The sequence below is a fragment of the Chaetodon auriga genome, chromosome 1, assembly GCF_051107435.1.
Source record: "Chaetodon auriga isolate fChaAug3 chromosome 1, fChaAug3.hap1, whole genome shotgun sequence".
In the NCBI taxonomy this organism is placed as follows: Eukaryota; Metazoa; Chordata; class Actinopteri; order Chaetodontiformes; family Chaetodontidae; genus Chaetodon; species Chaetodon auriga.
The window spans coordinates 24,181,892-24,198,726 of NC_135074.1; positions in this window are offsets into that span (position 1 = coordinate 24,181,892).

Here is a 16,835-nt window from a genome sequence, read left to right on the forward strand (position 1 = left end):
TATGCATGCTCAAAAAATACAAAGTAATTCCACCAGAAGAACTCTAATTAGCTAAATCCCTTGTAATACCCCCCCCCCCACCAAAAAAAAACCAACAACAATAATAATAATAATATTAAATAACATGCTGTGCGTCCTCTTAAAAGAAACAATAAATGTAATGAATACTTATTTTTACCCAACCTCAGATCCTTCAATCAGCTGAGTCGCCCAGAAAAAACATCAGTGGGGTTATTATCGGTTATTATCACATGAGCTGCGTCCCGCTGCTTGTGACACTGTACCACCTGCCAGCTAAGCAAATGTTAGCATTTAAAATCAGACTTGTGCAATGATAAACTCTTTTGACTTGTTTTGCTCATGATCAAAACTCTCCTCCAGAAACTGTTGCTCACTTTAGCTATACTTTGAGTTAGACACACACACACAGACTCTATTTCATCACTGACTTAAATTGTTTTGGCATTGTACATTGAAAGTAACCATTTTCTATTTCTATGCCTTAGCTCACTCTTTTTTTTTCTTATCCCACTGAGTGCATTGGTTTCATTTGTTACTTGTCAATACCACAAAAGAGCCACTGCAACTGCTGATGAAAATTTGGGCCTTTTGCCTTAAAACCCTTTTGCCAGCGCGACTTCTCCCAAGAGTGGTAATGACACAGTAGATAATTGGCATCACGCATGCTGTGGACCCTGAATGCTAATCAGAGCCTCTAATCAGGCATCTTTAACTTAAAAGCTTAGATACATGGGAGAGAAAAATGTGAATATGAAATGTTTTTCATTTTCTGTGAAAGGGTTTTCAGCAAAATCAAAACTTCAAATTCCTTTCAGGAACTGATGTTTTGTCACTTAACAAGGAAAACGAAACAAAATATGACAGTCTTTTTTTGACATATAGTCAGCTTCATTGATTTTTGTAAATATATGTTTATTCTAACACCTTTCAAACAAGTTGGAACAGGAGCAACAAAAGACCGCGGAAGTCGTGGAATGCTCCAAAAACACATGTTTGGAACATTCCACAGGCAAACAGGTTCATTGGTAACAGGTGATAGTATCGTGATTGGGTGTGAAAGGGGCATCCTCGAAAGGCTCGTTGACAAGCGAGGATGGAGCGAGGTTCACCACTTTGTGAGCACATGGTTGTACAAAGGATATCACTGCATGGGCTTAGGATCAGGATGCCATCATAGGTTCAGGGACAGAACTTTACAGGTGTGGGCCTTTGAGTTACGATGTAAATGCTTGCTGAAGGAATATTTTTGATTCACCAAATGGCAACTGCCACGGTTACTGCCGAGCCTTCTTAATTACTGCGAAACCATTTTGAAGACATTTTGCATGCGTCCCGCACATCCTTTACTGCCTGCTGGTTGGCATTTGAGAGGTGTAATGCCATTCATAATAATCCTTTGAACATTGATTGACATATTGTTTGATCAAAGAAGATATCCTGGGTGGATTAGAGTTTCAAGATGCCAAAAGTGCAAGACATCTCTTATAAGAAATGCTTCTTCTGTTCATACCTTCCCTCTGTCTGTAATTTGCTCTCTCCTTTCGCATTCATTCTCTCCTCATTTTTTCTTCTCCCTGACACATTGAATCACATATCACTTTCCAGACTGCGCTCTGAAAAAGGTCAAACATTCCCTCCCATTCTCTTCTCTTACTGATGTGAAAGCCAGAAGGCTGGCTGTAGAGGCTGAAATGGATCCTGGTCAAAGACTGCTGCGAACCAGGGAAAGAAAGTTTAGCGAGATCCTTTTCTGCTCAGTGCACGGGCTGATTTGACCTTGTGCAAGCAATGGCTTGCGCAAGTAGTTATTAGATTCTTGACATGCACTCCAACATCAGTCCTTTTTCAGGTACTGTCAAACTGGGTTATATTTTTTTAATGGGGGATGCATGTATTTAAAGTTCATCTTTATATCAGCTCACCATAACATGTCATATTATGCATGTCTCAGGTCCTTGACTGATTTAATCAACTTTTCCTTTTTACAGTATCACCTTTCTCTTTGCCTCTGCTGTGAATTTTTTGTATAGTATCGGCTAATACAGCAAATGCATGACCCCACAACTCACAGGTTTGAAGAGTTTGTTTATTACTGCCCATAAGATTACTATTTTAATAACTGACAACCAGTTAGACACCTCAGAGGTGTGTTATCGCATATCTTTTATCAGGCTGTAAGATTTCTAAAAGAGGCTCCAGTCAAGTGTGAGATTTATAATGATTCTATCACTGATGCAGAGCTGCTTATAGTGTCCATATCTTTTTAAAAAGATACCAACCAGTGAATGTCATGCACATTTAACTCATTTATTTCTACTTGTAATTATGAGTCTCGCAGTGAGGACAGCCTGTGACAAGAGGGACGATGGCAAGAAACTGCCTACATATATACTGAGAGTCTAATGTGTCTTCGGAAAGGTCAGACTTCTACATGGCAGTTTTTGTCATGCATTAGCCAAGCGGCTTCACATTTATTAAGAGGATGTGGCTAATTAGTCATATTCACAAGTGGCCGGACTACTTTGCCGATTCTCTCTGTATTAAAATGTAACAAAGATTCAGATGAAAGGCAGTTAAGTCTGCAAGTCTCCTGCAGAACATTTTGTTCAAATACTGTACTACTTGGATATTATTCACTTCATCAGGCTTCCAGTCTCAGATCCTTGCGCCATGCTAAATTATTTCATTACTTTATGCTTTGTTTTCCTCTTTATAAGCAGCACATGCGAAGTATTCCTTAAGGTGTTTACATACAGTATTTAACTTTGGCTTAGTAAAGGAATAACGTAACCAATTTAATAATCACCATTTTTAAATATTCCACTTTAATTAATATGTTACTTTTTCATTAGTATCATGCACATTCTTTTTCTCAAACATGGCTTCATCGTCCATCTTTTTAGTATTATATTTGGCTGAAAAGTTTGAAAGCACGTCTATTTAGGCAAAATGTATGTAACACGTTACATTCTGTGTCAAAACAGATAAAAAAAAAAACCCATCAGTGTTAGATAATCTGTCTGTGTTAATAAACCTGTTATGAACAAAAACATGGGCTACAGTAAAAGGCTCATGCCTCTTGAGTCTTCTACCACATGTACATCCAACAAAGATACAGAGAGAAAGGAAATAAAGACCCCTCTGCTGAATTACACAGATTTACACTGTCAAAACACTAAGATCTCTCTGTACGTAGGTGTACAGTCATTGTTGCAGATACACTTTTATGTAAAATACACCCACTTATCAGTTTTAATCATTGGTCTACAACGCAGAGTGACTCATTCCCTCAGAATGAGGTGCCATATAGATGTTTCCTGTAATTACAAAAATTAATTCCAACATTGGGCACGCTGGCTGGCGAGAGAAGCAGAGAAAGAAACAAATGAAAATGGAAAAGTGTCTCTTAAACTTAAGTGAATAGTACTCCTCAACAAGTCCCTGACCCTCATTCTCTTCATGTTCATAATGCTGCATTCACATCATGTGAAATTCATTTACCAGTCTCTAACTTGTAAATACTCTTCAAATGGTAATTACAGCAAGCTATTTTGTAGTTTTTCTTGAAGCTCATTATTTCAGCAAGGTAAGATTTGCTATTGCCATCTTGTCTATTCAATTCTTCTTTCTTTATTTTGTAGACCTGGAAACATTATATAGCCTTGAATTAATGACATTCGTGAATTTCAGGAAATCATTTAGAATATTATATGTGAAATGTGTGTTGTTAAAAAATCCACATGGCCAGGAATGAATCCACCTTGTTGGATAATTCAGCTTAAGTTGCAGGAAATTGCAGTTTGCAGTTTTTTCTGTGTCTTGCTGTATGCTAACACATACCAGCAATTTGCTTTTTCTGAGGAATTGCCAGGGTGACTCCACACATCATTTTACAACCAGCACAAGCTTTCAGCATTCAAATCACTGCCCAGGGTGATAAGGTATTATCAGATGACAACATACAATTTATGCTTAGCAAATGAGTCGCAGAATAGAAAATGTCACTCTCCCTCATGGCTACATTTCCAAAAGCACAGATTCAGCTGAGAAAATAGTGTCATGGGTTGTTGTCATTCATTTTCTATAGTGTGATGTCTGATGCAAGGCGTGCTAATAATCATGTTTGCACGGTGAATGCAGCAAACAACGCTACTTGGCTGAATATTTCAAGCTCACTTGAAGTCTACCTCATGCTCTTCCCATGCAGTATGTACATATATACACTGTTGGCTCATTCAGCCATGAATAGCTGTCAGTTGTAAGGACCCGCACTGGCATGGTTTTTGTAAGCAACCCTTTAATGATGTCATTTGATGCAAAATCCTTCATATGGAGTTTTTGGGGACTATCTTCACGTCTGTTTTATCTCAAAATGTATCCCTTTCATCTGTTGCACATTTCCTCCTCTGTTGAGAAGAAACATCCCCAACAGCTGAGCTAAGAAGTAAGGGGCAACATGAATACTATTTTCAGTTCTAGTGAGCTCATTAGGTCTGAACATGGCTGTTCTCTGTTTCCAGAAAAGAGTGGTGAATTTCCCAGCCATCCATCCATCCATCCATTTTCCGCCTCTCATCCATGTCCGGGTCATGGTGGCAACAGGCTAAACAAGGTACCTTTCACAGAAAACCATTTGCTATTTTATCCATAATAGATACTTAAATTTAACTATTACCTCCGGCCTTTAAGGGGCTGCAGCTGGTGGAGGCGTCTGGAGGAGGAATCACAGGTGCGGAGGAATGAGATTTCACTCGCTTCCTCTCCAGGTTTTTATTCTGTAGCCTGGGACAACCTGTGAGACTGCTCTGTGGGGATTCACAGGAAAGTGTGACTGTAATTGTTTCCTAATGAGTTTCCTCTCCCCACTAATTGAGGATCACATTGTCTATTACAATCTATGGTTTACACATACCAACATCAGCAAAACGCAACCACAACTCTTGACTAATGAATTGTGCTCTTCCCGTAAAGCATCCATAATAAACTCATAAGCAGTGAATTACATGACCTGTTCCTTCAGCTGAATGTCAGCTGGCTGGTTTTTCTGCAGCAGTGTTTCTCCAACCCGCATTTCTTTATGAGGTGTGTCTATTTCAGGCATGCAAGTGTAAACAATAAAAATAAAATAGCTCAGCCGATTCAAGCAAAAAAAAAAAAAAAAAAAGAAAAAAAAAGCAGAAGTTTGTCTGTCTGTCCAATGTTGCCTTCAGTGTTAACACTTTGGTGGCTCAACTAACAAGAAAAATCTGATTAATTAGTTTTCCTCTGATTGTTTTCTTATGGTTCTCAAAGAGAGGAGTTCAAGTGAAGAGGTAACGAGGCAGTTTTAAAAACAAAAGCGTCTTGAAATATGAAATAATCTCACAGGATGGTCTGTTTATTGTATTTTACAGTATGGTTTCCACCAGGAGGCAGGTATTGCATTATGCCTGAAAAGTTTAGTTTTTGGTCAGAGTGGTGTGTAAGCTCTCCACTATGTTTCTCGCCTGTTTGCTCAGTTTGTTCAGACTGTCACAGCATGCAGTTCTTTTCAGTATATTCTCTGTTTCCTAATGTTAACTCCTAATGTGTTAATGTTTCACAAGCTCCCAACTTTTAACAAATTACTTTATGTGGCTCCTTTGCCTTTTCACAAGTGTGTCACAGCTTATGATACAGATATAAAAATTTCGACAGCGGTATGTCATTTATTCTGCATATTATCAAATCTGTCACGTCACCAAACTTGCACTCATCCAGTGCCTTCTATCATTATTCCTTTACTACTTTGAAACTAGGATAAACACACGTGATAACAATCACTGAATGGATCTGGCAAGATTTCAAACCACACACTTATCTCTCCCCTCTCTGTGATCCCTGCGTAATTGATATGCAGTAGTTATGGTTACATGCACCACTTTCTTATCCCTTCTCCCCTCTACTCTCTGGGGGAGGGTTTTGTTTCAGTTTGCAAAGTGACCACTGCGATAAAATGTACAACATTTGCACTCCATATTACAGTAAAAATCCAAATATATGGGTCAGCTGTTGCACGAAAAATGTAGTAATCAGGCTAGCGGAGAAGATTCAGCTCAAAATTTGATTGTTGGACGCCCTGTCTCCTACAAAATCACCTTTGTACATTACTGAATTGTTCTCTTAATTACATTGCGCTGCCAGGACTATGATCATAGTCAACGTTTGTTTGACTGAATGAAACACGTTATGTACCAAGCAGGAGTCGCAGGGAGGCAGTCAGGGTGGATGCATGCAACTTTTGCAACTTGCCAGGTACGTTAATTGACATTTTCTCTCTATGTTAAAACATAATTGGTTTATCATTACGCATCCCTCAAAGTGTATTTTCTGTTGCAAATTGCTTGTATATAAATGTAACGCCTCAGAGACGGGGCTGTAGGACATAATAGCGCCACTATTTCATGCAGTGCATAATGACATGATTTTACACAGGGTATAAAGCATCTGTATTGTCAAGAACATAGCTATACAATTTTCAAGACCAGTAAAGACATACAGTATGTCTGATAAATACACTACAGGCATACAGCCACAGAGGGAATCAATATGTTCCCATTTCAGCTGGCCTGAACAGATAAAGAGGAGTATTTCTTGGTAAGTACAAATGCGTCTTACATTCGCTGTAATAATGCTATAATAGTAACTTCATAATGAAATCTCATACCAGAAAAATACGCACTGTCATTTGAAAGTGATGAAGCGAAGCAGAGATGGAGGAAAGAGTAAATGAGAGTGCACTTTTGCTTTTCCCTGTTGTAGTGTGTAGCACTCAGTGTGAATAAATGTGTCTCAGAGGGTGTTTGTTTCCATCCCACTCCTTTAAAGATGCTGTATATAATTGAATTGGTAATTACTGCGTTCTGTAGGTTTAATCAGTAGCAATCCCAGTTTGCTCAGATTTCTACAGAGTGAAAGGACTTAAACACACAAAGTTAAGACATGTGGTTTGTTCTCCAAGCTGTGCACTAACCAACACGTGTCCCTTATAAATAATGCCTTCACATTCAGCAATCATATGTTATCATTTTGTTACTGGCCCAGAACACATTTCACAGCTGCTCCTCAAGAACAGCAGTTATGCTGCAGCCTACAGAGGCACTTGACTTTGTTGACTTTGTTTTGAGGTGCACAAAAAATGGTTGGGGAACCAAAAAAAAAAAAAAAAAGGGGGGGGGGGGGGGGATATTTATAGTCCAAGGCGTATTTAGACAGTGGATTTGACATTATAGCTTTGGATATAACCTCTTTTTTTCTCTTTGGCAGTAGCAACCCCAGCCAAATGTCAAAATTGTAGCCAGATACAGTCTGCTTCAGGAGTTTAAAGTCTGCTTGAATTGACCTGCATATCCCCAGCCTGTTAGACACATTAAACAGCACATATTGATGCAAGCAGCAATTGGAGGCACCCATCAAACGTGCACTGCAAACAGGCACAATGAGGGCCTGTCTACTTGTCTACTGAGCAAATCTGATCTCGATTGGAGCCTTGCAGCATTGATATGGCTCACTTCCTGTTTGTGTCTTCGCTGCCAGCTTTGCCACAGTCAAATGATCCGCAATAAATGACACGAGTGCTCCTGACAGAACTGTTAAAACTACTCACTCACCACGATAAGGAACTGATTACTGTGGCCTGTTCGGCTGTCTTGCATTCTGACTTGCCAGATAGTCAATTATTGTAAATAATGCATGCATCCTCAATTCAGAGTACCTCTGGGTAGGCATGTTTTCTACTTGAAAAAGTTTCTGATGGTCTACTGTAAGACATTGCGATAATAAGCCCTAAGCCGTCTGCTCTGCATATCACATCTCAAGCTGGAGTATACACTACGTGGGCTCTGAGTGCTGTAATGTGTTTGGTAAAAATAGTGGATAATCGGTGGATATAATTTACATTTTTTGTCAGTGCTATTTACCCTAGTATATTCAGCCATTTCCTACTTGCGATAAGAATGCAGATATGACAGCCGAAGATATTCTCAAGGAGCGGCTCATATATTATGTTGCTCCAGAGACACTTTATTTTTGGGGCTGGAGTTTTAAAACCGATATTAATTACAGTGTGACAGTGTAAAGAGAGTACAAGGCATCCTCCTGTGGATAAAGCAGAATGAGAGCTGCGAAGGTGCCTTTGATGGTGCAGAAACGGTGGCGTTCAGCTAGAGGTCGGAACTACATGAGCGAGTGTAAACCCGACACGATGCTGCCCTCCACCTCAGCGTGTTCTCATCGTAGTCGTAGTTGTTAAGTTTCATCCCACATCTTCATATACACATGACCAGAAGCAGCATCTGGAGAACATGAAGTGCATTTGATGCCCATACACCTGATGTGCTATAGAGGCAGAAGTACTCAAATTACAGTAGCTAGAAGGTGCCCATTTGGTAGGGTTGCAGTTATTTTCTGTCTATAAAATGACAGAAGAGTGGAAAAAATCACATTATAATATTCCAGAACCCAATGTGGTTTCTTCAAAACCCTTGTTTTGTCATTCCAAAACCCAAAGATATTCAGTCTTCAGTGATATGTGACAGCTGCAAACTCTCACATCTTAGAAGCTGAACCAAGTGAGTGCTCCGAATTTATTTATATATTTCTTTATTAGAAGAGTCCCTTGATAAATAGTACCTTTGTGAGGCTGACAGTGTTCATTTTTGTGTGCATGGGTCAAGTGTTGATTCAACTCTATGGTAATTTTTGAGGCTGTTTGCTGTATCATAATGAATTTCCAGAGGTTGCTTAGGTAATCGGGTCTTTAATGCCTTCTGGAAGCATTTCCTTCCAGATTTTATGTGTTTTTGCACTATCCAATCACAATGTAATCACCTAGGACATGTTAATGACAGTTGCTATACACCATAAAGAGGTCAGAGAGATAACCCTGATTGCTGACAATAATGGGAAGCTAAACATCTCCCTGATGCCCCCTCTCATCTTCCTACACAACAGACTGAGCCTGCAGAGATATATCAACTGTCTTAGAGGGTTTGGTTGAGATATTGGGTTTAACTGTAATTGTATAATAAGATTTTTTTTGTACACTTATTGCCAGCCCAGTTGACAAAATACAATGTTGGCATCAGATGTTTCTGCAAACCATGGACACATTACATTTTTCACAGTCTCATATCTGTGTTTCTACAGTAGGTATCACAGTGACGTAGCTCAGATTATGGGTATGAGTTGAATTTCTCATCAGGAGGAGGAGGGGATAGTGGTGGCGTGACAGCGAAGCAACTGCCAAGCAGCAGGCAACTATTTGAGCCATTCTTGAGGAGAAGAAACCAGATATTTTTAACATGAGGTGAGAGCATTTTCCAGCTGTGTTTGCGGTTTGTTGTGTTTGCGGATATCTTACACCCAAGAATTAGCTTTTCTTTTTTACCAGACCTTAACCCCAGCGTTGTCACAACATAAAATTAAAAACTGAAAGGTAAATAAATATTAAGTTAGAATGTAAAGAAATATAAAGCTTCCACAGGTCCAGCATCTATCCTGGTGGTTGGGTTGTTCATTTCACAGTGTTGGTTTTGACAATATAAAGGAAATGCAGGGTCTCATCACTGTAACCCAGCATGATGGATCATGCCACTGAGTCCTGGTATTACCAGAATTACAGCGAGAAGCCCAAGGGTGATTGCTTTGTTTGTTGGTCCATGGTCCATGTGCAGGTTTATATCTCAGACATCACTACTTCCATTTATAAAACTTTAGGGAAAACGCTGGTCAAAGCCTCTCACTGTTGAGTTAACTGTTAGTATTGTAACTTTGAGCGAGTGTTAATGCCTCATTCTGGAACATGCAGGCATGGACAATGAGATGATCATCCACAACACATGTTCTGCTGTTGAAAAGCCAAGTTGCTCTTGTGAATTTGCATTAAATAGTGCATTCAACTGGGGGACCAAATACTGTAATTAAAAACATATTATTGTACTAAGGTTTGTGATAGGATAATAACCTCTCCATCGTTTGTGCTTGTGTGCAGATCAGCACAAATCCCCTTATAAATAAACTGCTTTTCCAACAAATCACACCCCTGTGCCCCCGCAGTGATTTTCCATGTACGGAAGGCTTAACTCTGTAACTCGGTGTCCGTGGTGTTTTGGATCTTTCTGCCACAAATTAAATTTGAATTGTTCCATAAGGGGTCAAACATCTTGCGAGAATAAACACGACACACCATGAAATTAGACTGTTGTTGGGAAAGGCAGAGGTATGCTTAGATACAAATTTCTTATTACAGAAGTGTTTGCACACAGATCCGTGTTGTGGCTGACTGGTCTGCTGCAATACTGAGCAGACAAACATGCCCCCTTTCATCTCCCTGGTACACAACAGGTTTAAGACTACAGTGATATCTAGCCTTACAGTGGTGGACTTGGGTTTATTTGTGATGCTGAGATGAAATGGGAATTCTAAGTATGATTTTATGAAATTTTCTTACACTGTGTTGGATCAGTTAATTATCATAATCATACCAATAACCGCTTTGTTGGTTTGAATTAAAACCATGGTAGCATTTTAGTTAGATTTCCATTCCAGAAAGAGAAAAAACAACCAATTTCTCTCTCGCTGTCTCTCAAATTTGCATTTAAATACTACTAAGTGGTTTGCTTTGGAGGAAACATATTTGTTGCATGGAACATGTTTTTTTTAAGGTAAATTCAATGTCATGCAAGTTGTAGGGAGGTGGATTCAGATACTAGGGGAATCAAATAAAACGCACTGTCAGTGAGCGGTTTGAGGTTAATTTCTGTCCGTCGCACAATGCTTGTCCAGTGCACCATGTTTTATTCACCAAATGTTTTTAGGCTGTCTTACCTTTGTCAATTACCATATTTACTCATATTTACTCTTATGACTAGACACACAAAACATGTATATTACAACCTTCTCCTACAAAACTTTTATTCTAACCCATTAGTTAATGAGAAAGACAGAAATGTTGGATTTGCACTGAAGCTTTCATTGGTCGGCAACTTTGCAGACGTCCTCATTAAAAACTTTTCCTAATTATTGTTGATAAAAATTGTGCATTTCTTTCTATAGATGTTTGCTGCTGCAAGTAAATGGTATATACATGCACTGTTAGGGAGGCATGGTTTATTATACTGTATTTAGTACAATCCTACTGGGAATTATTAATGTTATCAATTAATACAGAAGTGATAAGATATATTTACGCTATAAGTAGGGGCAGTTTTCGTGCAACGTCCATTACAGGCTCAATCAGTTGTTCTACACAACCAACATCACAGCCCCAGCTCTCCCAGGTTATGTTTGGAGGATGCTTTGGATGTGGCTTTCACAGCAGCAGCAGAGGGAATGCCTGGAGAGCGAGTTTGTGCGGTGCCTTGGAAATTGCCCAAACAGCTTGTGTATGCCAGATCAGTGTTTCCATTACATAGGCCTTACCTGGGCAACCTGCCCAGGGCAAACTTGCCACCCAGGAAGATTCTCTTTAATTCAAATTCAGATTTATATCACATAATACCAGAGATAGAACATTTAGCAAGTACCGTATGTAGGTTTAACTTTGAGGTACTTGTACTTTACTTGAGCATTTCCATGTTCTGCTATTTTGTACGTCTACTCAACAATTCAGATGCAAATGTTTTTATCTACATCTATTTACAAGTTACGTTCTAAAGTAAAGTATGCATGTATGTGTGTATCTTTATATTATGTATGTGTACATACATACATACATACATACATACATACATACGTACATACATACATACGTACATACATGTATATGTGTGTGTGTGTGTGTGTGTATATATATATAAATTTTACATGCACGACTCTTACTTCTAACAGAGTATTTCTACACTGTGGTATTGTGAATTTTATGTAAAAGATTTCAGTGCTTTTTCCACCACTGCAAACTGCCTGTGCAGCATGCCAATAATGCAAAGGGTGCATATTGTCCCTGTTCACCACTCAACTCCAATCACTTAAGCGCAAGTTATTACTTCATAATTCATGAGAGGCCATGATGTATTAAAGTCTCATCTATTAAGTCATTACTACATATTTGTGCACTACATCTATATATCAGTCATTTAATTCTGAGCTCCTTTCATGTCATAACTGGGAAACATGCCATCATTACCTTCATTCTGTATTTAGCAGCACATGTCAGCAAAAGCATCTGTGGAGCAGACATGTAGACAGCGTCCTCTGAATTAATAGCCAATGCTTGTGTTCAGAATGATGATGCCAGGAGATTTGTTGAATGTTAGAATTTATAGTGAATCTCTCATCAAATGTGCATCTGAGTGAATGATGTGTATGTGCTGAGGCTCATGCTTTGCTGTGGTGTGATATCACATGCAGAGTAAAACGCGCATCACTGGGGGTTTAATAAAAAATTGTCCAATAATCTGATGGATTTTAAGGTGCCTGTGGATTATACTGTAACTTTAGTTACTCTGTACATTACCTAAGCACAAAACACTACGGTAAGTATTTCAGTATTTCAGTAACATCATAATAATATAAATATCACACATGCACACACACACACATAAATATATATTAGTAGTAGTAGTGGTAGTGTATTATGTAAGCACATAAGCATGTATAGCACTTAAACTCTTCTGTCCTATGTAATTTATTATACATTTGTGCTTATTTTTGCCCGCTTGGCTCAGAGTAATTTCAGTTCCTACCTGCCGTGCACAGGGTGCACTTGTGAGTGTAACAGTAGCAGAGCAACTGCAGACAAAGTGAAGTTCTATTATGACTCAGATAGAAAGCAGCCCACAGCCTGTGTGACTGGAGAAGGGTGCCCCGTCAAGAAAGCAGGGTTACTTATTCCAGCAAAACTAGTTTGCTTGATTTAGATTTCGTTTGATGATACCAAGCCATACTCTCCACACCATCAGGGAAAGACTTGATGTCACACACATAATGATTATTAGACACAGCTGCTGATAATTCACTCTTATAAACCTCTAATGCACAGCTCAGGCAGAGGTTGACGATCAGCTCCGTGTCCTCTTTCATTGCCTGCGGTCAGTCCCGCCGAGTTGGAACAAAGACAGTTAATGTTCTGTTTGTTTGAACACAGGATTCACCGTGAAAAAGTCAGCAACTATAAAAGTAGATATATTGAAGCTCAATTATTGGCTGAGGGAAATGAGCAAAAGAACATCACTTGTGCCTGGCTACATTAAGAGTGGGAAGGCCCAGTCTTGGCGGCCCTCCAGTCGTCGCTCAGACAACAAAAGTCCCTTGTGCTTAAAACACACACATTAAAAATTTCCAACCTAATTCTGCCAAAATGACAGCAAGTGTTTTCAGTAATTTCCCAAAAGAATCAACAACTGTTCCTCCTTCCTTTATATGCATTTGTTCACAAATATTTTCACAAGTTTGCAAAATGAGTTTCACACATTTAGAAAAGACTTGTTTGCAACAGCAGAGCACAACTCAAAGTTTGCAGATTGCGGTACAAACTTAAAGCACACGAAGTGCTCACAGCGTCAGTCTCTATCTCCTCATTCTCTGCCTCTTTCTCTTTGTACTCAGCTCAGTCCATGATTCACCAGCTGTTAGCAAGCCCCTCCCTTGCAGCTACAGGCCCTCCCACCCCTGATCATCACTCAGCCTCACAGGAGGAGCAGGTGCATGGCACATGTGTCACGGCACTGGACTGGAAAAAGCAAATATAATGTGGTCTGAGTCCTATTATTTAATCATTCCCATATTACACGATACAAATCAACACAGAGGGAGGGGTGATCCATAGACATAAATGAAAACACTGGCTGACTGGAGGGATTTACACTTCTTTTAAAGAGCTTTATCACTACATTAAGTTCTGGACTCACTGTAGCTTATCCGAAGCATTCTGTAAATTGTATATTATATGTTATATTATAAAACTAATAACCGTCTTGGCTGTAAGCTTCAGTAAATCCAACAGGGACTGTGCTACCTCATTGTCACTGCTAGTAATAGGAAGTATATTAAAAGAAACACCTTTAATGTTCACCGGAAAAAAAAGATGAAACTCGTCTGTGACGAAGGAGCACTCGTTGCCTTGGAATGAATAATTACCTTATTGTACGATTATTTATGTCACTTCTTGTTTTTGCCTTTTACTTATGGGTCTATTTGAAATGGACAGATAAACAGTGTTGCATAAATGTTATATAAATCTCTGTGTATTTATATTGCCAGTGCATTAGTCATTTCCTGCCAAACATCCCAGATCAGTCCAGACGAAGTTGAAAATGTATCGTGAAAAGCGGTGTTATTTGTGTGTAGATTGCTGATATTACCTTATTACCTGATATGAAGTCACTTAGAAAACTCCCACAAAGAAACATTCTTTGGTCTGACCAGATACAAGATGTTTGGATGAGCACAGAAAAAGTGACCGCAGACACTGAGGCATGCCCTGTAGACACATTTTATGTCAGCACAATGGTCAGCGTCCAGCTCTGGACAGATCCTCTGTGCAAATGAGAAGCAGATACATAAACAAGATGACCTGCGCAGCAGACATTTTGCCTTGTCATAGCAGTAAAATCACAGGCGTTAGCAATAAAATCAACGCTGGCTCTGTTCTATCAAAGTGTCCCAGAAGGCCGTGGCAGTGTGACGGCGAGCCAGCGTGCACAATACCAGGAATTAAATGGAATTTAACCATCATCCATTTTATTATTCACACCTGTGCTTTTCCTACCGTGACATGTCAAAATGTCTTCAGTGAAAAGGGCCTATGGCGCGACTGTGTCAGTAAATATCTTCTGTTAATGTACAACTCAAAGACGTGCATGCATTTGAATATGAACAAAGGCTAAAATGACATTCCCAAGTACTTTGCATCTTACAAAGTCATCGCTTCTCAAATATTTACTTTTTCTTTCTGGGTTTGCTTTTATTTTCCTCGCTTTGCAGCGCAGCAGTCTTTGTACCATACAGACAAAACAGCATTTGTTGTGACCCAAGATAAGTTCCTGTTTTTCCCCTGTGGAATATTAAGGATTCTTTGGCTCTCAAGAGCAAACACATAATCACTCCGCCTTCATATAAAATGTGAACGTTTTGAAACGATGTGACGATAATGGTGCCATATGATGAAAGTCAGCCGTGATCTGTTTATGGCATGATACTCACGTGAAAATCATAATGGTCTCACATGTTGGAATAAACATGTTTTCTTTGTTCTTTCTCATGATTACAACATTGTCGGACGAGAGCGGCTGTTCACTGAGAATAAATTCATTTACATCTATTAAAAAACATTTCCAGGGACATTATTTGCATGTGCTTCTTTCTTGTTTTTTCAGTATAGCATTTTGTAATTTAATTAATCCTCTTCTGGCTTTAAAGCTTTTTTTTTTTTTTTTTTTTTTTTTTTTTTTGAGCTCTATCAGAGACCTGAGCAGATTGTGGTCAGCTTGCATTCGCAGTTCAGACTGTAGCTCTGCAAACCTTCCCTCGATGTTAATGTTATTGTGAATCTAATGAAGGGATGCCTGAGTAAATTCTCTAATAATGGCAAGAGGGAGGAACGAAAATGGAAATCGTGGCTCTCTCATCGCCCAAGTGTGTTTGTGAAACCAAGACATGACCTCTACATCTGTAGGCCCGTTAAGCTCTCGGAGCTGCTATCACCTGTCGCTCTGCTGTTTGCCTAAGCGCTGTGTACACAAACACACCTGGCTCAAGATCCCACTGAATTCTGATTATAGCCTTCTATCGTTTCTCTGGGACTTATTTACCCCATCTCCTGACATTGTGTTAACGGGCAGCAGAGACGTAGAAGAGAAGTAAAACCTTCTTCCTCCTTGTATGCTTTAATAGCCCGCAATCTCCTCTGTCTCCCCGCTGTTGTCACTTTTTTGTTGACCAATTTAGATAGCCTTCTTTTCTTTTTTTATTTCTTGCACTCATTCTCTTTTGTCTCTCTCAAAGCTGGCAGAAGGATGCCATCGATCTTCATGAGGTTTTGATACACATCGTTTCACCTCCTGCAGTACCTGCTTTATCAGGAGATTGGAGGAGGACGGATGACTGATCAGACTGATATAGCTTCTCTCGCATTTCACTGACACCCCCCCCCCTCCTTCTCTTTTCTCAATTCCGCTTCATCCGTCTTTCCTCTCTTCTTCTTACCTCCTACGGGGTAATTGAAATTTGAACAGCTTTAGCCCTGTGTTTGGCTCATTTTCAACACGTTCGTACCTTCATTTTTTTTGTGTTTTTCTACTTAGCACGGTAAAGCCACTTGCGGCAAACAATTCGAAAAATATTTCATAAAGTTGCGCTATTACTTTTCTGAGGTTTACATCCGCCCCATTTTAATGCACATTTAAGCTTTTCACAAGATCCAACATCTCCAGTGAAATTAAATTTTGCGCATCATGTGAGTGCTGGGGAAAAAAACTAACCAACCAAATAAGCAAATTTGTTCAACCTTCAAAAAGGGAAATAGCTAAGCCCTTGAGCAGGGAATCAAAAGTCCCATCACTTCCCCATAATATTTCATCTGGAAACAGGTCAACTTGATAAAGGAATTTATATGAGGATGATTGATTTCCTGAAATGACTAATTTCCTTTGTGCAGCTGGTATCAGTGAGTTGATATTACATTGGAGGGAACTGGTACTTGAGGAGAATAAAATGCAGGGAAAGGTCACATAGCAGGTTAACTTGTCAGGAATCCCAAACAGGGGGTAACCTTGACTGAATGATCATAGAAAATGTTGACAAACAGGCAGTATCTGATGCAAAAGCCTGCCTGACTGACGAGCAGAAAAACCCACCGT